This window comes from Vicugna pacos, chromosome 2, assembly GCF_048564905.1.
Source record: "Vicugna pacos chromosome 2, VicPac4, whole genome shotgun sequence".
Taxonomy (NCBI): Eukaryota; Metazoa; Chordata; class Mammalia; order Artiodactyla; family Camelidae; genus Vicugna; species Vicugna pacos.
In genome coordinates this window covers 63,476,360-63,503,875 of record NC_132988.1, presented here as the reverse complement: position 1 = coordinate 63,503,875, position 27,516 = coordinate 63,476,360, and the positions used below count along the sequence as shown (strand labels likewise).

At 34.6% G+C, this 27,516-nt stretch overlaps 1 long non-coding RNA gene across 2 annotated transcripts; it reads left to right on the top strand.

Annotated features, from left to right (window-relative positions):
* The first annotated feature begins 868 nt into the window (after window positions 1-868).
* On the top strand, window positions 869-6,123 carry LOC140700154 (uncharacterized). 2 transcript variants are annotated; one of them, XR_012078415.1, is made up of 5 exons: window positions 869-986; window positions 1,271-1,512; window positions 2,627-2,803; window positions 3,442-3,975; window positions 6,003-6,123. It is a non-coding gene; the product is annotated as an uncharacterized lncRNA (long non-coding RNA). The 2 variants fall into 2 exon arrangements; XR_012078417.1 differs by lacking the exon at window positions 1,271-1,512.
* The last annotated feature ends 21,393 nt before the right edge of the window (window positions 6,124-27,516 follow it).

The window sequence follows — 27,516 nt, the reverse complement described above, 5'->3', positions numbered from 1 at the left end:
AGTTTTTTTATATAAACAGACCTCTGTTCAAATAAATGAATAAAAGATCATAGTTGAAAATCACAGTGATAACCCTAATTAACTCATAATTTATTATTTTTAGAGTAAGTTTAAATATATGTTGAAGGAAGCATATACAAGTATTTCAGTAGCACTGACATTAATCATGCTAGATCTTTACATAGGCACATATGCATGAATAAAGCAATATAACTATACACAGATTCAATAAGCATGTTCTGAACTCATACTTTGAGCGAGACTAATTCTAGAAGAATATTTAGTCTTGACTCTCGCCGTCACTGTGTGCTGGGGCATTGGTGCATGTGCTGCTGAAATAGTCATTGTAATAAACTTTATAGAAGCAGAGGAAAAGACAGCATTAACCGAGTCCTCAGCATTTCAGTTTGTATTTTATCATTAATTTTAAAAGTCACATTGAGTGAGATACTTTATCTGGTAGAGTTTATGGGAAGATCAGTTATATACTGTGAAACTGAACGGGACAAAGGACCAAGAATGTTACAAGAGTTGCCATTACAGCAGAAATGGTGTAGTGAGTCTTGAGTTACTACATATAGCAAGCGATGCTAATAGTTTCCAGTCTCAATGGCAGACTATTCCTAAGCAAAACTTGCTTTCTACTCACAGCCACGTATATTTTTACAAAATATAATTATAAAGAGAGATTACCAAAAAAGTCATTGATCCTAAGATCGATCATAAGCTTGTTAGTGTGTTTAAACCAGGCCTAAAATGGATAAAACTAAACAATGAACTTTTTAGAGCTTTTTTTCTATTGTCAGAACTAAGAATTCTCAGTACTATTATGATGTTAAAATGATGTCATGATAGAAGTCGGACAGTATGACAACTCTATTTCACATACCTGAGAAGAAGGCCCTGTTTAAAACTTCTTGGCTATTATTTTGAAGAAATAGATGAATCCTCAGGCAGTCAGGCCAAAGAGTAGATGAACTGAAAAGGTGGATAATTTTTGGAACTTCAAAAACATAGCATAGAAGGAAAAACAGGGGTGCTTTTTTATAAGGGAACTAAAATACAGACTCCCTGACAAATACAGACTCTCTGATAAAAAAGATGTATTACATTTTTTAAAAAATCATTATATTTCTTCATGTAATACACTTGAAATAACTTTAAGTGGTTCTTGTCAAGGCTTTTATTAGGTATATGCAACTATGATCACTTTTGTCACCTAATATTTGGTAGATACTTCAAAATTATTCACTTGCCTCCTTTACAATAGACACCAATAGAAGAAGGAGATGAAACGCTGAGTTACATGCTACCAAACACCACACTGGAGGTCAGCTGAAGTGATCTCTTCTTGATAGAAAGTCTGATTCAAGGACATGTAGACTCAAAAAGAATGGGAGATTTTAGAGACAAAAAAATTGTTGAAATACGTAAATACATTTATAAGAAACCAGTAAGTCAAATAAAGGTTAGAAAAATCTAATGAACCTATATGAGACAAAGTTTGAGAAGGTAAGTTTTGGCTTTGCCTTGTGTAAACTGATTTCCTTAGACCAAACTTCTAAATAGAGAAGGTTGACAGACATTATTCCTAAGATTCTTCCAAGTATGGAAGGCAGGATGATGAGACAAAGTATAGATTTTAAGGTCATTATTGCCTGGATTTTAGTCTCAAATTCACTACATATTGGCTGGGCAGGCAATGGCAAGTTAATTCACTTTTCTGAGTGTAAGTTTACTCTTAAAATAAGTGTCCACCTTTCAGGACTGTAGGGGGTAGGGTTATATAAAACAATGAAAATTAAATGCTTGGCACAGAAGCTGGTATTGTAGTGGGCACCAAAACCACCTATTGCTCTTTATTAATAAAAATTCTATGGTTGATAGGAACCAGATTACCTAGGTTATAACCTAAAGGTTATTGTCTCTAGATCTTTCTAGTTAAGTGAACCTGGGCTAGTAACTATGTTTCTTTCTGTGTAAAATTAGGGTTTAAATATACGCTTTGTTTCCTTTTAGTTTGTTGTTGTAATAAAGAAAAATAAGGTGACAATGTAGTCACAAAAAGAGCAATACTCATGGACAGAGAAGGAATTAACCCTTCTGGGTGCTTACAGTGTACTAGATGATTTGCCTGTAGTATCATTCAATCTCATTATAATACTGTGAGATACTTCTTTATTTCACAAGTAAGAAAATGCAGAAAGGGTAAGTGGCCCAGGGTTGGCCAAGATCACTCAACTGTTAAGTCACAGAGCAGCAAAGTCAGTCCAGGTAATGCTCACCTCCCCTCTCCACACATGGCTTCTGAAGAACTAAGGTTATTAGTAAGAGGGAAGGACTATTTAATCTTAAGGCAAGAATTATGAAGGGAAGGGAGAAGGATAGGCTAAGAGATGCTATCAGCAACTATTTAAGCATCTGCTCATTTAGCAGAACAAAAAACTAAGCTGATGAGGAATCAGAGATAATTAGTAAACAAATCACAGAGGAAATGGATAATTATTAAATCCAAGATTGTCTAATGTGTATGTCTAATAGTGTATTTTTCCTATTTTAATAAAACTGACAGTGAGAAAGGAAGAACACTCCATGTTAATTCATCATATATTCTCATACACTTCAGCTACAGATTAAAGGAACCATGCCAGTTGCTGCAACTCCAGAAAGAGAGCAAAGAAATCCTCTCCGAACCCCATGGGTTAATAGAAGTCTATCAATCACTCTGCCAGTCTTCCGGATCATTATTCAAGTTGCTATACCCAATTTTGCTGGATATATCAGATCGACTCCAGCTCCATTGGTAATTTTTCTCCCTAATGGGTTTGGAATTTGTTCCTTTTTAAATTATTATTATCTTTGGGCTAATGTGCTACTCAAAATCTTTGAAAATGGTGCTAAGAATATCAGTCATTATCTCTGTGTATGTATGTGTGAGTGCATTTAATTCACAAAATATTACCTTACTATTAATATACAGGGAATTTAAGGATATCGACAGAACAGTTATTTAGTGCTAGTTATATTAACTGTGAATATTATGCTTTCTTATGTTTCTATTTATATAATTATTTTACATATTCTTTTGTTTATTTCAAGGGATCTTCAAGGACAGGGAAAAACAGGTGTACATGATTCCAAGTTGATGCAGAAATTTGGCAGAGACCTAGTCATTTGAACATACTGGGAAAATTTAACTAAACATTTACCAAAACTCAAGCAGCAAACAGATATATACAATAGACATATATATAATTTATTATTACTTATTATAGATATTATCATTATTATTTATAATTAATTTTACTTAATTATATTTATATATATTATATATAATATATTTTATACATTATATATATAATAAAGCAAGGATAGCCCTTGGAGAGGAAGTTATTTGAAAAGGAAGTTTATTCTTTTATTCAGAAAACTTGTATTGCACAGGTGACATACATACAAAGAAGACCAAGATCCTGCCTTCAAGCAAATAAAAAAAAAAGCAGATACCAATAAAGAACTATGTTAAGTGCAATATTAGAGGCACATAAGTTATGAGAATAGCATCCATATGACAAGATTCCAGAAGGCTTCCTGAAAGACACGAGAACTAAGCAGACTATGGAAGATGACCTCGTTGAAGAGGAGGGAAAGAGAACTGCAAGTAGAAGGGTCATAGGTGAAAACAACCATTTGTGAGAGACCCAGAAGCACTTTAATATTTCCAACTACACCTTAATCTTCATTGGAACAGGACTTTTCATCTTTTTTGTTCAGACATGCATTCCCAGTATCTAGAACAGTGTCTGACACATAGTAACTGTTGGTTGAATGAACATTTACTTTATGATTTGCAAGTCAAGGAACAAAGAAATGTGAATTTGGAATGGAACCAGATCACAAAGTATATTTAAGTGTTTCTTAGTGGCACTTTTTGTACTATTTTTTCTCCTTTAGGCCATTCCAGCTCTGGAATATCTGGTGAGAACATAGATAACAAGTTACACTCTTATTCACATTTGCCCTCGAGAACTTGTCCTTGTAATGTGCAATTTTTTTTTAATTTTTGCTTATATTTGCCAGTGTAACATAACTATAGTGGCTTGCCAACTTTTCTGACCTAAAAAATATATTTTATATCACAATCCAACAAACAGACACATATATGTATACAACTGAAACCAAAGTTTTGCCAAAAACATCTACCCTGAGTTTTCTTGTTTTTAAGACTTTTTTTCTTGAGTAGTTTTAGGTTTACAAAAAAATTGACAGGAAGGTTAAAGAAATTTCCCATATAATACCTCTCCACACATAAGCATCGTCATTATTTTTATTTACCAGAGTGGTACTGTTTTTGTTATTTTTTTAAATTAAGGATGAGCGTACTTTGACACATCATAATCACCAAAGTCCACAGTTCACCTTAGTTTGGACAAAAATATAATGACATAGATATCCATCGTTAAAATGTCATACAAAATATTTTCATTGCTCTAAAATTTCTCTACTCCAGAATGGCATATGGAATCTCTTCCTTTTTACCCTTGAAAAGAGGTTCAGAGCCTTCATGTCTATAAGATCACTCATGTAATGTGGAATTTTCTTGATGCAACTTCCCATCATAATCTCCCTGTGTCCATTTACCTTGGGGTATTTATTTGCTGATAGAAACTAATTTAATTTGCCTTAAATTGTTCATGGGAGGAAACCTTCCCAGGTATCATTTTCAGACAGCTGTGGCATTGTGAAAAGACCACTGCTCATGCCCTTTGGACTTAGAAGGATTGAGTTCATATCTCAGGTCTCACATGGACCAGGCCTACAACTTCCTTTTGCATCTATATTTAAAGTGGCATTAATATAAAGCCACAGGAGTATTGGAGATTAGGATTTATTCTCAAATAAATTTATCTCTTTGTTCCTTATCTCAATTTTGAGAGGAACAGTATCCTCTGATCATTATAGAAACATTTTTCCATTAAATCTTCATAACAAATAATGCTACAAGGTAACAATTATCACCATGCACACTTTATTTTATAAAGCATTCATGAGACGTGCACAAGGTCAAATGTTCTATGCCTGGCTCCATAATTTTTGGGCTTTCTATCATATACTTATACCTCTCTTTGACCTTGGTTAGTCAATGAATCTGAGGCAAAGTTATTGAAAGAAGTTACTCTTCATTGTAACATAAATAAGCATAAAATAATTGCTTATTTTTTTCTTTTTGCCTTCACCAAAATAGGACAGTATCTGCCCTATGGGCAAGGTGGATACTTGTTTATGTAGATGCTTAACACATTAACTCTTATACTATTAGTTTGTATGTTTGTTATTTTGTGTGTATATATAGACATGTATACTATAACTTACATATGTGTATATAAACATACAAACATGTATACACACACACACACATAATTATACACACACTTAACATTCATTCCCTTCCTTCACTACCCTTGGCGACACTTCCAGTTTTTTCTTTGTGAAATATAGTGCCAGATCAAGCTCTTATAGATCCTAAATTTACTTGTTTGTCATCTTATGTATGTTATTAAGATAAAAAGTAGGTTTTCAAATCAAACACATAGCAAATGAGATGCAACAAACAAGCTAACATTAATTAACATATTTGGTGGAAGTGTCCTGAGGAAAACAGCTGCATTAGTCTGGCACTATTAGTGAGGCAGGATATTATAAAAAGGATGCTTACCATCTACAGATACCCTGTGGTTTCTGAGACTGTCAAAAAAAAAGAGGTCCAATACTTAAGTTGCCATGGTTTCTTATAGAAATATAGTCATAAACCCTTGAAATCAGCATTTTGAATGGTGTATACATGTGAGACATCACAAATTTTCCCATGAGTTTTCAGACTAATGATATTATACTATAAAATATCTCTTACTATTTTTGAACATGGTGGCACCCAGTAAAAATGACTGCATATGTTATTTCAAATTATATTTAATATTATCTTCATTATTTTCTTTTCCTTCCAGATGGACAGTGTGTTTTCTTCCTATTTTTAAAGACAGCAAAGTGGAAAACTGGTGAATATTATAAGGACACACCGAAAAGTGCATTGTTACTATGGCAATAAAAAAGAGAACAAATGCCTCAGTTCTTCTTGGTAAAATTCCATCTCTCTGTGTGAAATGTTGTAGCTCCCTGCATTAAATTGTAAGCAAATAGTCTTCCTGTAACATCTTTAATTGGATTAAATATGTCTATTTAATATAAATGTATTTAACAGCTGCTGAGTCCCTGGTAATTCAGTTTACAAACATGACTGAAGCCTCTTTTCTGACCTCTTTGCAGTCAATTTGGGAAAACTGATAAACTGTTAAGTTCAACACAAAGCAACAAGGGGTGCAAGAGGGGTTTGCACAGGAAGTGAAGCGTCTAACACTCTCCTCCCCTTCAACTTAAAATTCCATCTTCAATCAACTTTTCTTCAAGGAGAATTTAAAAAGTTGCTTACTTAAAATAAAAACAGACTGCTAGTAATAAATCAAGATAAAAATCTTAATAGTAGGGATATACAGAAGGCAGTATGAAAAATTATTGTAGAATAGGCTACAAGGAGCTATCAAGTATTTTTAAAAGAGAAATACAACTTTGGTGATTCTTTTTGAAACCTAGATAAAATCATGCTAATTCACTGCTTAAAACCATAGTCACTAGAGAGAACCTCTGAGATCTAGCCCTTGCCTACCTCTAAGGTCCCATTCCATACCATTCTCCTTCTTTTCCATACTTAGCCACTCAGATCTTCTTTCAGTTCCTAGAACATTTTCCCTTTCCCAGGGCCTCTATATATGCTGTTCTCTCTGCTTGAAACAGATCCCAAACTTGAAGTATTATTTTATTATATTCTTGTAAAAGCCTAAACTGTCCCTAACCTCCACCACCATCATCACTATCATCAGTCCTTCCCCAATCAGACCAGTTCCACTGTTTAATTAGTATAATCTTATCTCCATTAAATCTATTCCATATTATAATTAAATATTTTTGTGACTTGTAAGCTCCATTGAGATAAAAAAGGTATCAAGGAGAAGTTCCCAAGATGGCAGAGTAGAAAGGCCCTGAATCCACTTTTTCTCACTGGCATGTCAAAATTACAACTATTTACAATACAATCCTAGAAGAAAAAGACCAAAACCTACCAGAAAACATCTTCTGCGACTAAAGATATAAAGAAGAAACCACAACAAGACAGGTAGGAAGGGCAGAGTCACAGTATAGTCAAGACCCATACCCCCAGGTGGGCAACCAACAAACAGGAGAATTGCAATTGCAATTACAGAAATTGTCCCCAAGAAATGAAATGTCTGAGCCACAGAGGGCTCCCAGCCTGGGGCTCCTGCACTAGGAAGATGACCACCCAAGAACTTTTGGCTTTGAAGACCAGCAGGGCCTACTTTCAAGAACCTCAGAGGCCTGAGGGAAATAGAGATTCCATTCTCAAAGGGAACATACAAAATATCACACGTTTTTAGGACCCAAGGAAGAAGCAAAAATATGAAAGGAGCTTTGATCAGACCTACCTGCTGATCTTGGCATGTGTCCAGGAGAGGCAGGCAGCAACTACAGTTCACTCTGAGGACATAAATACTGGCAGCAGCCATTACTGTGAGCTCATTCCACCATATGGTCACTGGTACTGGCAAGCACCATTTTGAAATCCCCCATCTAGCTTCTTAGCCTCAGCATCTAGCCCCACCTCTGCCCACAAGCCTGTAGGCACCAATGCTGGGATGCCTCAGGCCAACCATCTAAGTGGGTGGGGACACAGCCCCATCCAACAGCAGACAAGCTGCCATTAGACCCCTTGAGCCACCCCTGGACATAGTCCTGACCACCAGAGACCCCAGGACATGGCATCACACACCAGTGGGCTGGTACTAGACCTGGGACTCAACAACCAGAGAAACCAGGACACGGGTTTGCCCACTGGTGAACAGGCACTATCCCCCAAATCCCCTAGGCTTTGGGCATGCACACTAATGAGCCCACTCTAGCACTGGGACCAGCTTCATCCACCAGTGGGCAAGCACCAGCCCTAGGACAATTGCCTCCCTTCAGCCTAGCTAGCACCAGCCTATGTCTGGCTGGGCCCCAGCTCCAGCTACCATCAGGCCAACATAAGCTTTGCGACACCCTGGACCTCAAAGTCAATTGTCTCAGGAACTGGCCTCACCGTCCAGTGGTTCAACATCAGCTCTGGGAACCCTAGTCCCTGCAGCCAGAGCCCAAGACACAGCTCTGCCTGCCAGTGGGCCAGCACTAGCCCCAGGACCTAGCTTCATTCATTGGTGGGCAGGCACCAGTCCTGGGATCTCTTGGCCCCTGACTCAGGCCAACAATGAGCCAGCACTAGCCCCAACGCCTCCCAGGCTTCCACAGACAGCCACCTCAAGACCCAGCCCACCAACCAATAGCCAGCAGCCTCTGAACAAGGCAGAGCTTGGAAATAAATAGACTTGGGACCAGGCACACCTACCAGGCTCCCACAGCAGTCAGCCTACCACAACAAAAGGACTCATGAAGCCCAAATAAGGGGAAATCCTAGAGCATACAGTTCTGGTGACCAGAGGGGTGCACTCCTGGGACATATCAGATATCTCTTACAAAAGGTCACTTCTCCAAAATTGGGAAACATAATCAACCTATCAGATACACAGAAATAAAAACAAGTTAGGCAAAATGAGGTGACAGAGGAACACATTTCAAACGAATGAGATAAAAGCTCAGAAGAAGTTAGTAAAGTGGGAAATAGGCAATCTACTCAAGAAAGAGTTCAAGGTAAATATCTTAAAGACGATCAAAGAACTCTGGCTAAGAATGGATAAACAGAGAGAGAAGTTAGAATTTTTTTTAAAGAATTAGAAAAAATAAAGAACAACCGAACAGAGTTAAAGAGTGCAATCACTGAAATGACAAATACACTAGCAGGAATCAACAGAAAACTAAATGATACAGAAGAACCAGATCAGTGAGCTGGAACACAGCGTAGTGGAAATCATTAAAGCAGAACAGAAAATTAAAAAAGAATAAAAATAAATGAGGTCAGTATAAGAGACATCTACAACAATATTAAGTGTACTAACATTTACATTATAGGGGTTCCAGAAGGAGAAGAGAGAGAGACAAAGGGACAGAGAACATAACTGAAGATGTAATAAATGAAAACTTCCCTAACCTGGGACAGGAAAGACATCCAAGTCCAGAAAACTGAGAGAATCCCATACAGGATTAGCCCAAAGAGGAACACACCAAGACACACTGTAAATTAAATGGCACATAAAATGGCAAAAATTAATGACAAATTATTAAAAGCAGCAAGGTAAAAGCCATAAGTTACATACAAGGGAACTCCCATAAGGCTATCAGCTGACTTTTCAGCAGAAACTCTGAAGGCCAGAAGAGGGTGGCATCATAAATTTAAAGTGAAAGGTATAAACTTACAATTAATAGCAAGGCTCTCATTCAGATTTGATGGAGAAATCAAAAGTTTTTACAGATAAGCAAAGCTAAAAAAGTTCAGCTCCACCAACCAGCTTTACAAGAAAAGTTAAAGGCAGATGTCTAAATGAAAAAGAAAAGGCCACAACTAGAAACAATAAAATTAAATAATAAAAAAGCTCATTGATAAAGACTAATAAACAGTAAAGGTAGTAAATTGACCATGTACAAATATGACCATGTTAAAAGACAAAATCAGTAAAATTACCTACACCACACTAAGCAGTTAAGGGATACAAGAAACAAATAGATGTAAAATATGTTATCAAAAACCATAATCATCAGGCTAGGAGACTGAAAATGTAGAGTTGCTAAAATGCATTTGAAATTAAGAGATCAGCACTTAAAATTATCATATATATAAATGCAAATATACATATGTATAATCATATAGATAGATAGATAGTTGGTTAAATGGTTAGATAGATAGATAGATAGCTCTATGTAAATCTCATGGTAACCACAAATCAAAAATCTATGATACATACACATAAAACAAACAGAAAGGAATCCAAATATAACCCTAAGAATAGTCACCAAATCACAAGGAAAGAGAACAAAAGAAGACAGGAACAAAAAAGAACTACAAAAAAAAAAAGGAAAACAATGAATAAAATGGAAATAAGTACATAGATATCAATAATTACTTTAAGTGTAGATGGACTTACCGCTCCGATCAAAAGATACAAAATAGCTGAATGGATACCAAAAAATGATGCATGTACATGCTGTCTATAAGACATTTACTTCAGAATTAAAGAAAAACAGAATGAAAGTAAGGAGATGGTAAAATCTATTTCATGCAAATGGAACTCAAAAGAAGGCTGGAGTAGCAATACTTACATCAGACAAAATAGAGAAATAAAGACTGTTACATGAGAAAAATAGAATATCACATAATGATCAAAGGATCAATCCAACAAGAAGATAAAACAATTGTAAATATATATGTACACAACATGGGACATCTAAATACATAAAGCAAATATTAACAAACATAAAGGGAGAAATCTACAGTAATATAATAATATTAGGGAACTTTAACATCCCACTTATATCAATGGACAGATCATCTGGATGAAAAATCAATATGGAAATACTTGCTTTAAATGACACATTAGACCAGATGACTTAACAGATATATATAGAATTTTCCACACAAAAACAGTAGAACATATTCTTTTCAAGTAAACACAGACATTCTCCAGGATAGAGCACCTGCTAGGCCATAAAACAAGCCCCAGTAAACTTAAGAAAATTGAAATTAGATCAAATGTCTTTTCTGACCACAATACTAAGAGTAAAAATCAACTACATGGGAAAAACTGAAAAAAAAAAACCCACAAACACATGGAGGCTACACAATATCTGCTAAACAACCAACAGATTACTGAAGAAATCAAATAAGAAATTAACAAAATACCTGGAGATAAATGAAAATTACAGCAATCCAAAATCCATGGGACACAGCAAAAACAGTTCAATGAGGGATGTTTATAGTAATACAAGCTTTCCTCAGAACAGAAGAAAATCTCAAATGATAACTTATCCTTACAGTTAATGGAAAGAAGAAATGGCAAAACCTGAAGTCAATAGAAGGAAAGAAATCATCAGGATCAAAGCAAAAAAGACTGAAAAAGAAACTTAAAAAAAAATAGAAAAGATCAATGAAAATAGAGCTGGTTCTTTAAAAAGATAAACAAAATTGATGAACCTTTAACAAGACCCATCAAGAAAAATAAATAAACGATCAAAATGAATAAAATTAAAAATGAAAAAGAAGAAACCAAAACTGGCACCACAAATACAAAGGATCAGAAGAGATCACTATGAACAGCCATATGGCAACAAAATGGAAAATTTAGAAGAAAAGGACAAATTACTAGAAATGTACAATCTCCCAAGACTCAACCAGGAAGTAACAGAAAATATGAACAGACCATTACCAGTAATGAAACAGAATCATTACTTTGAAAAACTCCCAACAAAAGTCCAAGACAGATGGCTTCAGAAGTGAATCATACCAAACATTTAGAGAAGAGTTAACACCTATCCTCAAACTGTTCCAAAAATTTGCAGAGGAAGGAATGCTTCCTAAGTCTTTAGGCCAGCAACACCTTAATACCAAAACCAGACAGAGATATCACAGAAAAAGAAAAGTACAGGCCAATATGAAAAATGAACATAGATGCAAAAATCCTCAACCAAATATTAGCAAACTGCATCCAACAATATGTTAAAAGGATCATACATCATGATCAAGTAGAATTTATCCCAAGGATACAAGGATGGTTCAATATTTGCAACTCAATCAATATGATACACCACAGTAACAAATTAAAGAATAAAATGCATATGATCATCTCAACAGATGCATAAAAACCTTTAATAAAATTCAACATCTATTTATGATTAAAACTCTCCAGAGAGTAGGTACAGAGAGAGCATACCTCAACATAATAAAGGGCATGTATGATAAACCCACATCTGGCATCATACTCAATGGTGAAAAACTGATAGCTTTTCCCCCCAAATGAGGAAAAAGACAAGGATGTCCACTCTTTCCACTTTTATTCAACACAGTAAGTCATAGACACAGCAATCAGACAAGTAAAATAAATAAAAGGAATCCAAATTGAAAAGCAAGAATTAAAACTGGTCACTGTTTGCAGATGGCATGATAATCTAGATATAAAATCCTACAGATGCCACCAAAAAGCTATGAAAGTGCATCAGGGAATTCAGTGCAGTTGCAGGATACAAAACTAACATACAGATGTCTGTTGAATTTCTATACACTAACAATGAACTATCAGAAGAGAAATTAATGAAACAATCCCACTTACAAGTACATCAAAAAGAATAAAATAAGAAAAAGAGAATAGTAGGAATAATAGCTACCTCAAGAGGTAAAGACCTATACTCAGAAAATATAAGGAACTGATGAAAGCAATTGAAAACAATACAAACAGATGGAAAGATATAACATGTTCAAGGGCTGGAAAATTTGATATTGTTAAAAGGAACATACCACCAAAGGCAACTTACAGATTCAATGCAATTCCTATCAAAATACCAATGGCATTTTTCACAGAACTAGAACAAATAATTTTAAAATGTGTATAGAAACATAAAAGACCCCTAGCAGCCAAAACAATATCGACAAAGAAGAACAGAGGTGGAGGTATCATGCTTCTTGACTTCAGACTATACTACAAAGCTACAGTAATCAAAACACTATGGTACTACCACAAGCACCGACACATAGATCAAACAGAATAGACAGCCAGGAATAAACTCATACATTTATGGTCAATTTATCCACAACAAAGGAGACAGGAACATACAATGGAGAAAAATGAAAAAAAAAAAGATAGTTTCTTCAACAAGTGGTGCTGGGAAAACTGGATAGCTGCATGGAAAAGAATGAAATTAGAACATTTTCTCACACCATATACAAAAATAAATTCCAAATGTATTAAAGACCTAAATGTAAGACCAGAATCTGTAAAACTCCTTAAATAGAACATAGGCAGAACACCCTTTGACATAAATTGTAGTATTTTTTTTTCGATCTCTCTTCTAAGGCAAAGGAAACAAAAGCAAAAGTAAACAAGTGGGATCTTGTTAAACTTAAAAACTTTTGTAAACCAAAGGAAATCATTGACAAATGAAAAGACAGCCTACTGAATGGGAGAAAATATTTGCAAATTATGTGATCGAAATATGTGAACAGTTCACACAACTCAATAACAAACAAAAACAGCTTGATTAAAAAATGTGCAGAAGACCTGATTAGACATTTTTCTGAATCTGAACAATCTGAACAATCATCTCACAAAAGACGATATACAGAGGCAAATAAGCACATGAAATGATGCTCAATACCATGTCATTAGGGAATTGCAGATTAAAATAACGAGATGGCACTACACCCCTACAGAATGGCTAAATTCCAAAACACTGACAACACCAAGTGCTGACAAGGATGTAGACTAACAGGAACTCTCATTCCTTGCTGGTGGAATGCAAAATGATACAGCCACTTTGGAAGATGGTTTGGCAGGGATTTTGTCAACAAAATTAAACACAGTTTTACCATACAACTGAGTAATCACACTTAAAAATATTTACCCAGATAAGCTGAAAACTTACATCCACATAAAATTCTGCATTCAAATGTTTATAACAATTTTACTCATAACTGCCAAAAATCAGATGCAACCAAGATGACTTTCAGTGGGTGAATGAATAAACTCCGATAAATCCATACAACGCAATGTTATTCTGTGATAAAAATAAGTGACCTATTAAACCAGGAAAAGATACTGAGGAGCCTTAAATGCATATTGCCCAGTGAAAGAAGCCAGTCTGAAAAAGCTAAATGCTACATGATTCTAACTGTATGACAAATTGAAAAAGGCAGTACTACAGAGACAGTAAAAAGATCAGTATTTGCCAGGAGCTGTGGAGGAAAGAATGTATTGGTGGAGCACAGGGCATTTTTAGGACAGTGGACTTATTCTGTATGATACTGACATGATGCATTTGTCAAAACCCATTGAACTGTACAACACAAAGAGTGAACCCTAATGTAAACTATTGACTTTAGTTAATTATAATGTATTTGTATTGGTTTATCAACTATAATAATTGTACCACACCAATGCAAGAGGTCAGTAATAGAGAAACTATTGATGGAGAGGTAGGCAGGAAGAAGGAAATATATAAGAATCCTGTATTTAGAGCTCATTTTTTTCTGTAAACCCAAAACTGCTCTAACAAATAAATTCTATAAACTAAAAAAAAAAAAGTTTGGGAAAGGTACGTTTAAAAGAAATTCACTGCCTCGTGTTGTATTGCCACCAGGCAAAAGGAGAAAAATTTTTAAATGGCTAATGTTCTACTTTTTGTTTTGTTTATAGTTCTATTCTAGTTGATTTCTCTAATTCAAAAATGTTCTCCAAAAAGATGTACTTTGAAACAGTTGTCAGCTTATTAATAGAGGTAGCACTTCTGACATCAAGTGAGAATCAGTTCTATATTTCAACAGCAGAACACGAAAAGGCTTGCATTCCTTAAGGATTCCACAAACTGCTTATTAAACTTTCACAGCCTACTTCAAAAAGTAGAAACAGGAGTCAGGTAAAAAAGCCTCAAAGGAGAAAAACCACATAGAAGGCCAACTCCTATCCTATTCTACACACAAACACAGCTTCTACTGAAAAATAATATTTCTTTCCTTTTCTTTTTTTAATTCAATGGCAGACCCTAAGCATTCTATAAGGAAACAAATCTATTCCCAAAGTGTATATAACAAGTATGGCCACACAGAAGGTTAGATCTAAAGGTGAAGTTGACCTCTTTATCACAAAGAAAATCATAGAGAACCAAAAAGTTCTTTCATTTGGACACTTAGACGACAGAAGTGCAGGAATTGTTAGGGTTATAACTATAGATGACACTCAAAGCCTGGATTTAAACACAGCCACTCTGAATATAACATTTGCTTGGCCCAAAGTACCCATTATTATTTTTTTTTTGTTTTTGAAGAAGTGTTGTCTATTACAAGACAGAGCAATTGAAAACGTGGAATCTTTCTATGTGCTTATGAGAATATATAATCTTTTTTCTTCCCCAGAAAAAGATGTTTCCAGTAATAAAATTTCCCCAAGGGCTCAATTTATACTATAAAATTTATTCCCTCTAATTATAATATGTAGCTTAAAAAACAAATCTCTATGAAGATTTATACTACCAAATCAAAAATATAGAAAGGGGCATAATATATAATAGATTTAAATGTTAATGTATACTTTTTCATCTATATGAAATACTGCTGGTAATTTCATACAGGTACTGAAATAGAGGTGATATTTTTCATCATTATGATTTGCTTATAACAGGAGGCTATTTCATAGCTGCAATCTTTTATAAAAAATTATATGCTTTAAATGAGTGGAAGGTCCAAATATAGCCTAGGAGAAAGGGCTACTGTGCTAAGATTAAATTTATCTATGAAGGCTTTGCTCAAAAAGTCTGTGGGAAATTACTTTCATGGTAATAAATAATAACTTTTCAAAATTAAATTTATCATAAATGTTGAGAAAAATGTACATGAGGAAGGTACTTCTAATGTCTGGTGGGATTTTGCCTTAGTTGGCAGATAACAAAAAACAGTTGGAAACTACTGATTTCTAATTGTGTTTTCTCTTTCTCTCCTACTAAAAGCAACTGAAAACTTATCTCCTTCAAAAAGTCTTGGCTAAGTAACCCTCTCAAAATTCCCTTTGATCCTACCTTTTTACTCATTATTTGCATAGCCATAATATGAATTAAATTAAATGTATCTTTGCAAATAATATTAAATCTTTATTCCACTAGCAGTTTCCTAGAGAATAGAGTTCTTGAATTTTACTATTTTTAGGCCCCATAGCACTTTACAAATGCAAAGAATGTAAAGCAGTCAGTTTTGAACCACTGGGAGGTGACATCATTTTCTGTATATTCATAACCTAGATTATGAGAAAATCTTTAAAATTTGGTGTATAAATACATCAACAAAACTTATTAAAATTTAATTCTTCTAAACTTTGATGGGGTATTTATAGTTCTTGGAATCTAAACAAACAAAACAAAACAGGATAAATTTTGAATGTCTATCCATAAAAGAATGATAGAATAAAGTATTCAGCCCAGTATTACAGAAAATGACACCATGATTAAAAAGAATGCATTTGATCTAGATAATTTTCCTAATTATATCACTTTCTTGCTAAGAGTTACTCAGCATCCAATAGCTTAGTTTCCTTATTTGTGGAATAGAAACATTATTTGTCCTAAGACAAGCAAAGTAGGAATAAATGAATACACTAGTACACATTAAACAAATGAATACATACTTTCATAAGTGAATATACTAGTACACGTTAAACAAATAAAGTATAGTTATATACTTTTATGTATTTTATGCAATGTATATACATTTTACTACGTTGTTTGAAACATTCATTTAATAATACTTTAATAATCAATGTAAAAATTAAAAACAGGAGTATCTGTGTTAATACCTTATGTCCTGTGCTTGCAAAGTGCTTCTGGTATCTTGGTACTAGATGGACCTATAGGAATAGGTCATCTGTGCTTCAGTTTTCCTAGTTCTTAATGGGTGTATAAAAGTCTGATATAGGAGTCACTTCCCCAGAAATAATTTGGTTAGAATACCTACACTTCTAAGTCCTTAGGAATTCTCATAATTTATTTATTTATATAGATAGATAGATAGATAGAGATATATCATAATAATATATATATACATACACACATATATACATGTGGATTTGGATACAGGTACAAATATTAATATAGATATAGAGAAATAATAAATAATTATATAGGGAAATTAGTATAGATGTAAATGTATGTATGCATTTGTGCAGGTGGACATGCCAAAATACCAGGAGATGACATCAATAAATCAAAACAAGTAAGCCACATTGATGTAGAAGTTTCAGTTTCAGTATCTATGTACATATACACACATATATTCCTTAATTCCATAATCCTAAAAACAGAGAGGGCCAGCAAGCAGTGACACCCCAATAGCAATGAGCAAACTTAGCATCCAGATTTTTACTTATAAGTGGTATTCTCCACTAAAGTAAAGCTAGGATTCTTGGAGAAATATCTGATTTCAGAGCCAGGTAAGAGAAAGAACAAGATGAGACTGAAATATCTTATGCCACAGAGTAAGTAACTGCGCAAGGAATTATGAAGACATGTCAAAAAAGATATGGAAGCTCAAATTGAAGAGGCTTGTACAAGCCAAATATGGAGTAATTGAGTATTTAGTTAAATAAATGGTAGTAATCAGTTATAACTCATTGAATAAAATAAGTATTAAAATACTTCCCAATAAAATACAGACAGTCCAGATGGTTCAACTTACAATTTTTCAGCTTTACAATGGTACTAAAGTGAAACACATTCAGCTATAACCAATCTTCAAATTTTGAATTTTGATCTTCTCCTGTGGAACTGATATATCATAATATTCTCTCTCATGGTGCTGGGCAGCAGCTCCCAGTCAGCCACACAATCACGGGGATAAACAACCCATACACTTACAACCATCTGGATCCATACAACCATTCTGTCTTTCACTTTCAGTAAAGAATTCAGTAAAATACATGAGGTGTTTAACACTTCACTATAAAATAGACTTTATGCTACATATTTTTGCCCAACTGTAGGCTAACGTAACTGCTGTGAGCACATTTAAGCTAGGTTAGTCTAAGCTGTGATGTTTGGTCAGTTAGGCGTATTAAACATATTTTTGTCTTAATGATATTTTTAACTTATTTTAAATCCCATCATAAGGTGAGGAAGATCCATAATTAACAATTATAAAGGGGGGAAAACTTACAACAGGAGCTTAGCAGACACCACCTCAATCAAGTTATCAGAGTTACCCTCACCACTAATGGGATAAATCAAAACTGATGCCCAATCATATGCATTAAGAGCATAGCATCCTGTGTGTGATTTTCTTGCCAAAGATGCAAAACTAAACCTAAGCACAAGTGAATATTAGATCAATGCAAATTACAGTACATTCTATAAAACAACTGGCCTATATTCCTGGTCTGTAAACTTCAAGGGTCAAGTCCATGAAAGTCATGAAGAAGCAGGAATTCTTCAGGCTGAAGGAATATAAAGAGTACATATGCCAACTCAGAGCAATGAGAACTTCTGGATGAGATACTTCAGCTACAAAGAAAATGATTCAGACAGTTGCTGAAACTTGTGTGAGGAAAATCAAGATCTGAGGATTAAATGGTAGTAATTTCCTGATTTTGATCATTGTATTTGACTATGTATGAGAATGTACTGGTCTGCAGGAAATACACAATAAAGTATTTAGGAGTAATGTAGTAAATGTCAGCAGGCTACTCTGAAGGTTTTCAGGAGTTATTTGAAGAAAAAGAGGGAGAGGGAAGGAGAGAGGGAGGTAAGAGAGCAGGAAATGGAGAGTGAGAGAGGACAAGGAAGAGATAGAGAGGGAGGTAGAAAGTTGTTTGTACTGGGAACTTTCCTACAAGCTTATAATTGTTTCCAAAATGTCTTTAAAGTTTTAAGAAAGCAGTAAGGATGGGAGGAAACATGTTCAGATCTGCAGGAATCACTCTCCTACCCACCCTGTGCTACAGCAAAATAAGGAGATATAAAAGAAAGGGAGGACATGAGATCAGAAAACAGTCTTTGTTGCTCAGGAGAGAATGGAAAGGAACTCAAGATCCACTATAGAGCAAACTGCCTAAAGTAGATGCAGATGACCCAGAGGATGGAGGCTCTAGGAAGGAGGACTTCAGAAAAAAAAAAAACCTCAAATATTGATATAATATGGTCAAGACTAACACACACACACACACACACACACACACACACACAAGGAAAGAAATAAGGAAACAGAAGTATAAGAAGAAAGACAACTGGAAATCTCAGGATAAAACAAAAAACTAAATGTGGGAGAAACCCATCTCCCAACATCTATTTTCATTTATACTAATTTGGATAAAAGGCTATAGAGAAGGAGTCAGGGAAGATAATAAAAGTCATATCCATGCAGGAAGCAATTAGGTAATGTCCAAAATCAATAAATTAAGAAATAGCAGTATAAAGTTAGAGACATGGACGTGTCAACCAAAGCAAAAACAGTTCAAAGTGATTGCCTTTTTAAGGTAGAACTTGGAAATGAGAACTGAGTGGAGGATAGCATAAATTCATTATAAAATTTTGTGATTTTTTAATATTTCATGCAAAGTCATGTATTTGATGTTTAGTGATGGTTTTGATCCAAATTAAGTTCTAATTTTATGACAAGTCATTTTATTTAGACATTATGAGAGAAGATGTTTGGGATAGGAATCCACTAGAGGCTTGTCCTTTGAGTTTCCAAGATCCCTATGCCAACGATCTGTAAACTGTGGTTTACAGTTCATTAGCAGTTCATGAAGTCATTTTAGTGAGTCTAGTTTTATGTTATGTTTGCTTGAAGTAGAATATAATAAAATGGCATGGCATAGGCCAGATCAGAGTGAAACACACATACACGTATGTGCTTGTGCACATGTGTGGGGGTGTGTGTAAATGAATAGTGGGTAATGCTATTAAAGGTATTTTTTACTGTGGGACCTGTGAAAAGTTTTGAAAGCTATCTAACAATTATATTTTTCATAATTTTTGTAGCTTCTTCCTTTCCTTTACTCCAAATCCAGAGTTACGTTAAAGAAGAGAGAGATACACTAAAGTATGCAACAGTGTCAATTGATAAAACGGGAAATCCTCTTTAGGTAAATAATTAATGTATGTATGACTTTTAAATGTTTAACTGTGCTTAAGTACAAGTGATTATATGTATATATGATGAATCAGTAAATATCAGTGATTATTTATCAAAAATTTATACCAGGGGTAGCCAATTATGAACCACAGGACAAATACACCCACAGCATGTTTTTGAAAATAAAGTTTTATTGGAGCACAGTCATACTTTTTGTTTATGTATTTTTTTGTTTATGTATTATATGTGGCTATCTTTATGCTATGATGGCAGACCTTAGTAGTTGCAACTGACCAAATGGGCAACAGTCTAAAAGATTTACTTCTGAACTTTACAGGAAGTTTGCTGGCTCCTGAATTAGACAAATACTATAACTCACTGGCTACTAGATTTGAGCATTTGGATAGTCTGGGAAGAAATGATGGTGAGTTTGGAAAAATGTGATATATTTTATTTTGTTGTTAAAAAATGAGGTGTACAAGAGAAAAACAAGTGTAGCTTGGCCTTTGACTAGATCAACAATGCTTCCAAACAAGTTTAAAAATAATACTAATATTAACATTTGTTAAATGTTTACCTTTTGCTCTACATGCAGTGTCTCCTTTAATAAAAACTTTAATAATAACCAAGGTATTATTATAGTTCTTTTACATGTGAGTAAAGTGTGATTTATATAGATTAGGAAACAGCAAAATTTACCTAGTAATCTACCTAGGAAGCGACGTGACGTGACTCATACTTAATTTAAAGTCTGTTGAATTCCAGAGCTAACTCTTAACAACCTGGTAAAATTGTTGTACTTTGGTCCTGAATACTGAAGTAGCTTATCAATACGCATTACCAATACTAGGAAATACATTCAAATTGAATGTCCCACTGAGAAGTTCATGGAAACATTTTTTTTAAAAAAGGTATGCATATGTATTTATTTATTTGCATTGCAAGCATTTTCCCTGATAAGAAGGAAAAATGGCTAGGAGCATAGTTCATATAGGAAGATTCATTAACTGGCTTTATACAACCAGTTGTCTACTGTCACTGAGAACAGAAAAAAGAATATAAAATCATGGTAACTCATCAGCAGTGTAACTCTGCTTTGCCATCTACCAGTTGCGCTCTCTTAGCCAAAACTGTTAAACTGTCTGAGCTTCAGACTCTTCATCATTAAAACAAGACTAAGAAATTTGCATTCCAATGTTCACAGCAGCACTATTTATAATAGCCAAGAAATATAAACAACCTGTCTATCAACAGATAAATGAATAAAGAAAATGTGATAGATAGATAGATTATAGATAGATAGATAATAGATAGATAGATACACACACACACACACACACACACACACACACAATGGAATATTACTGAGTCTTAAAAAAGAATGAAAATTTTGCCATTTGCAACAACACTGATTGACCTGGAGGGTATTATGCTTAGTGAAATAAGTCAGACAGAAAAAGACAAATACTGTATTTTTCACTTATATGTGGAATCTAAAAAATAAAACAAAGGAATGAACATAACAATACAGAAACAGACTTACGGGTATAGAGAACAAATTCGTGGTTACCAGTTGGGAGAGGGTGAGGGGGAAAGGGCAAGATAGGTGAAGGGAATGAAGAGGTACAACTACTAGGTGTAGCATAAATAAGTAACAAGTATAGCACAGGGAATATAGTCAATGTTTTATAGTAACTTGTATGGAATATACTCTACAAAAATATCAAATTACTATGTTGTATAACTGAAACCAATATTGTAAGTCAACTGTACTTCAACTTAAAAAAAAAGAAATTTGCTGTAAGGATCTCATGGATTGTAATACAAAAATGCACAGAATGTAGTAGTTAAACAATAAATGGTTAGTTATAAAATACATTGGTTATATAGGAAAACTGCTTTTCTTGCAGTTGTGTTTATCAACAAATTAACTCATAAAAAAATTAACTTATGGTTTAAAGGTATTGCAAAATAACATGTTTTCATTTCTCTAAGATGTATAGGTCCGGTTTTTGTGTCTGAGTAGGTAGATTCTATGAAAGCAGAAATCAATAATATCTTGGGGTCTTTTCACTTCTAATACCTAAAAATTAGCATTATCAGTTTCCTGGACAGAAATGAAGGTCCAGAGCTAACCTCAGACACAGAGGATGTCAGGCATGCTTACCCTCAGCTCCCACCTAGTCAGTCTGCCTGATGCAGACACTGTCTACCCAATACTCTCAAGGGCCCTTGTCACTGACCTCACCCTTTTCCAGAAGCCCAGTTCTGTGGACTTTTCCACTCATTTACTACTATTTATTAGAAAATAAAATAGCATGCAGAAAATTAGAGTTTTATGGCAAAGATGTCACCTTAGTTAAGCAAGATCTTGAAACAAGTAAAAACTGAGGGTGTTCTATCACTAACAAATTTGTGCCAATTATGTATGTTATGCACGTATACAGTAAAAAAAATTCTGGCTTTGTAGTTATTCTTTCAAACCTATTTTAAATTCAACAAAAAGGCCATTTTCCAAATGACACTAATAGTTTTTGTTGCCTATTCTATTTTTTTTTTTAATGGAGGTACTGGGGATTGAACCCATGATCACATGCATGCTAAGCATGTGCTCTACCACTGAGCTATTTTCCTCCCTCCTATCCTACTATTAAAGGCAAGCAACTTACTGCTCTATTATTGGTAGGATTCTTCCTCTTCACTAACATTTACTAATTATTTACTATGTGCTATGTACACATCTTAATTAATATTCATTAAAACTGCATGAAGTGGCTACTAAGTATCTGTGGAAACAGGCTTAGAAACCCTAAGTTACTCAAAGTCTAAAAACTAGTAAGAGGTGGAAATGGAATTCAGAGAAAACCCTTTCTAATACTAAAGTGTGCTATCATACCTTAGGGGATTATATTTGCATTTCAAATTGTGGTCATTTGGGATAGTGTGTTCTTCGCTTGCAAATAACTATTATTGTAGTCAGTGTGTGAAGGTTTAGAAAATATAAAAAGGCCTGTTAGGCTGACAGAGGGACAAAAGGGCTAATGTATTTATGACTTATATTTATTTCATTAGATATGCAAAACAAAATATGGTTTTAGGATGAGATTCTTATGACAAATTCTTTTGTACACTGACAAATCTTTGGTATAAAAATGTCATATGAAGTGAGACTTGTTAAAAGTAAGCCAAAAAAAGTTATATCTAATAGACCTGTTCTGTTTCTACAAGGCAAAAAATACCATCAAATTTGACTTTCTGAAGCGGGAGAGGGTGAGTTCAGTGGTAGAGCACGTGCTTAATGTGCACAAGGTCCTGGGTTCAATCCCCAATACCTCCATCTAAAAAAAATAAAGAAGGAGGAGGGTGCTTTTCAGTGGTCTGTTGAATTTCTATAGGAACTCAGGTACAATTGAGTGTGACTCTTGTCTTCTGTAAGCCCAAACTCTTCCTTTACACAATTATTCCTCATTTCGTGAATCCAATATGTCTGTCCCTCAGCCTCATTTACCTTAAGCTTTGAAACAAAAATAAATCTAACACCAACCAATACTTGTGGTTAATATCGTTGATAAAACCAAGTTATATAAAAATTCTGTCTTTCCCGAGCACATATACATTTTAAGTCTGTTAACCCTGATTTACAACAAAAGACTTTTAACTTTTCTTCTGGGAAAGAATTTTGTTTTACGTTATAAGGAAACAGGACATACTTCAGAGAGGAGAATAAGCCATGTTATTCCTCCAGTTACTCATTTTAGAACAAGACAAGTGGATATGACCATGCAGAAACCCTGCCGTGAGGAATGACCCAGGCACTATCTAGACCTCTATCTTCAGAGTGATGCATGGTGGTGGAACCCGTTCACTCCTGCAACTGGTGTCTACACCGCACAGCCCTGGCACCTGTCCCTTCCCTGCAGCTTTCCTTTCTAACTCTTTCTCTTAACCCAACCACACATCTTTAGGTAATAAGAAGCCCAGGTATACAGATTAAGTTCTTTGGTTCATTTGATAATTTTTTAAATGGTATGACAATTTATAATATGTTATGATTGATTTCCATGTTTTCTATTTACAGTTGCTTATGAGGGTTATAGTGAATAAATATAGCAGCAGCCTAGACAGGTACACAGTCTTTATCAATAGTGTCATTATTTCTGTCCCATCTACTAAGCAACGCTGCTTCTAAGAATAGTCATCCCAAAAATCAAATTACGACTTATTTCCTGGATGTAGGTTTTAATATATGGCAAAAATAAGATTTCTATTTCATGCTGAAGTGTCACTTTGAACTTCATACTTAGAGATGAGTTATTAAAACAGATCAAATTATTATCTTTCATAAATCATAACCAAAAAGTTATAACCAACCTCAAGGAGATTAGCCTGACATACATAAAATACAGAACTGTGGGCTAGATGTGACAGTCACATTGTACCCTATGAGGTCAGAGTGTAATTCCCCACAGTAATTATTTTCTCGTCCTATTCTGAGACAGGATAATTGATTTAATATTTCCAATCAATACGCATTTGTTTCTGTTTTTTCTGATTGTGGATTTTTTTAAGAGAATTCAGATTGCTATTTAGCTCAATGGTGCAAATCTTTGCATATTAAATGAAAAGCAAAATACTTTGATAAATTAAAAGTGACAAAAGTTTAATTTTACCACTTAGAAACTTGGAAATAATTGTGAAGTATATTCCCAAAAATATCTCTGTGTCCTTCCTTTCTAAAAGATGAAGCATCTTTGCTTCTTTATCTGATTCCAATTTCTCCCTCTTCAATACATGCCACCTCCTTAGGCCCTTGATCAAACAAGTCCATTTCTCAATTCATTATCTTTCTCCCCACCACCCTGCTACCTCCCAACATCTGTCAAACAGAATGCTAGGGTCTCTCTAGGTGCTAAGAAAACAGACAATCTTACTGTTGCCTTAATGCCCTCCTTTCTTTATCAAGAATAAATATTAGTCCCAAGTTCATTATCTTCACTTCCTTGCCTTACATTTCCATCTCAATCCTCAGAAATCTATATGGGTACGTTATCCTGGCATTGTTTCCCCTAAGATCATCAATTATTTCCAAATGGTCGAGTCCACTGAAGCTTTTCCTTGGTTGACTTCTCTTTGACTGTAATACCAGGCATGGTCTTCTCCATTAATAACACTTCCTCTCTTCATGTCCATGAAAAGGCTTTTTTCACTTCTGCTACCTTTCGATCATTTTCTGGTTCTCTACCAGTATCTTTTCCTCTAACTCTTCCATGGATTCACATCACCTGTATACAGGTGGTTCTCTTTCTTTTGAGCCCCAAACATTTGTTTCCACATTTATACTTACCTATCTACTTGGATAAAAAATAGACCACTCAGTCTCAGCATAGATAATCTCATCACATATACAAAACCAGTTCGTTTTCTTCAAATATTCTTTGTGAAATAAAAAAGCTGAGAATTATTCTCCAGTCCTCTCTCCCTCACCGTCAGTCAAAAAGCTCTCAACTAAATATTCTCAGTCTCTTTCCACACTGCTCTGTTATCACCACTCAATTTCAGTCCATCAAAATGTCTTGATTTACATTTCCTTCAGCCTCCAATATCACCTCTCCCTCCTTTCTTCACTACCTGCAAATTCTTTATTCATTCCTAAACTTGATACTTATTTTAACACATCATTGTCTCCCCTGTTATCCTCATGGTAAAATAAAAATTGCTTAACATGCCTGTGTCAATCCAACTCTCCTCTCACTTCCCAGTATGAAAGGTCATGTACCTTTTCACAGATGAATGTCAGTTTCTCAGGGCTCTCTGCTTTTCTACATTTTCTGTTGGGACAACCTTCTTTCTCTGAATAATTATTCTTTATTACTTGGGCTCATAAAAAAAATACCATATGTAAAAACCTATCTCTGTACTCCTCCTTGTATAACACAACCAATATTACAGCACTCAGTATACAATGTTATATTTTTTGATATTCTTATTAATCTCCCTCATGGAAATTTTTGGGGACATGAAATGTCTTATTCTTTGCGTCCACTATGCCTCATAGCTTTAGTTAATCTGAAACATTTATGGAGAAAGAAGCTTTTAGTCTGTAATAAAATCAGATAAATCACAAATCACAAATTAATGTATGAATAATAAAACCATAATGTCATTTATCATCCAATATATCAAAACTCAATTATTACTGTCAAATATTTACTCTTTGAAGAAGAAGTTTGAAACCTCACACATTTATGGGCAGGATATTTTTCAGCCTTTAAAGAGGGCATACTCTTTAGTAAGCTCCTTAGATGAGGCCAAGGGCAACAACAGAAAAGGAAAGAATTCCCAGAAAGAAAAGCTAAGAGCCGTGGAAACAACGGACTGGAGAGCTGGAGCAGATGCAGAACTGTGTCCTAAACAAGGAATATTTCCTATCTCCAGGGTAGAGGCACAACATAGTATTTACTCCTTGGGATCTGGGAATTACTGCTGTAGGTCTCTCATTCTTCCACTTTTTGAATGGTAGTATCTTTTCAAAAAATACTAGATGCTGTAATATTTAGTGACTAAAGATTTTGCAATATGGTTTTAATTTATATTACAGATGTAATTATTAATACATAAATGTAGGTTTATATATTTAATCAAGATATGCCAGGAAAAGAAAGCCAAAATTCTAACTCTTCTTTCATATTTTCCAGCAAAATCAAAGAAAAAAAATATATAAAGATTACACCTGACTCACTGCATTTGTACCTTCAGCAGCCCTCTGCCTGAAATGTCCCTCTGATAAGTATTTACTTACTTACTCCCTTATTGCCTTTTAGTTTGTGCTCAAATGCCATATAATCAGAAAATTCTCAGCCCAATCACTTGTGTAGGTTAGCAAGACCCACCACTTTGTGTCTTATCATCCTGCTTTATGTTTGGAATGAAGCACTTATCACCACCTGATTTTGTGTTTACTTATTTTATATTCTTGCCTTCACTTTGTAGTATTCACTGCTATTTCCTCAGTGCCTAGAAGAGTGCTTGGCCCATAGTAGGAACTCGATGTGGAATAAATGATTGAATAAATCATAGAAAACTGATCTTTTAACAGAAAGATTTCCCCTCAAATTCCTTACAGAGAAGTTAGACTAATCCTTGAAAATATAGAAATCGAATCACTTAAGACTACACTTAGAACCCATTTAAACTACCTAAGATGCACATGATCTGATCAGACATATGTGATCTGACCTCTGTCTGCAGCACCTCACACAGACACCAGGGGGTAGCTTGTGAATGTCAAAGTCGGGGCTTTAAGATCCCTGTAATCTCCATCTGACTTTCCCAAGTTATCTCAAAGAAATCTGTAGTCAAAGTAAAAACAATGTCCTTGGAATGCTCATGACAACCTCCCAGTCTCTACTTCAAAACAGACTTACTCCTCAGATTTCTTCTGTGTAGAAAATTTTTAAGCCCCATTCTTCACTATCTTTTAACCTACTGGTCTTAATTTGATTTACTCAAACTTTCCAAACTTTTACAGACCTCAGGGCCTTTGCATTTTCTGAAACACTCTAATACCAGATTTTCACATAGCGTGCTTGTTGTTATTATTCGAATCTCAAATATTATTTTTTCACAGAGGTCTCAGGTACATG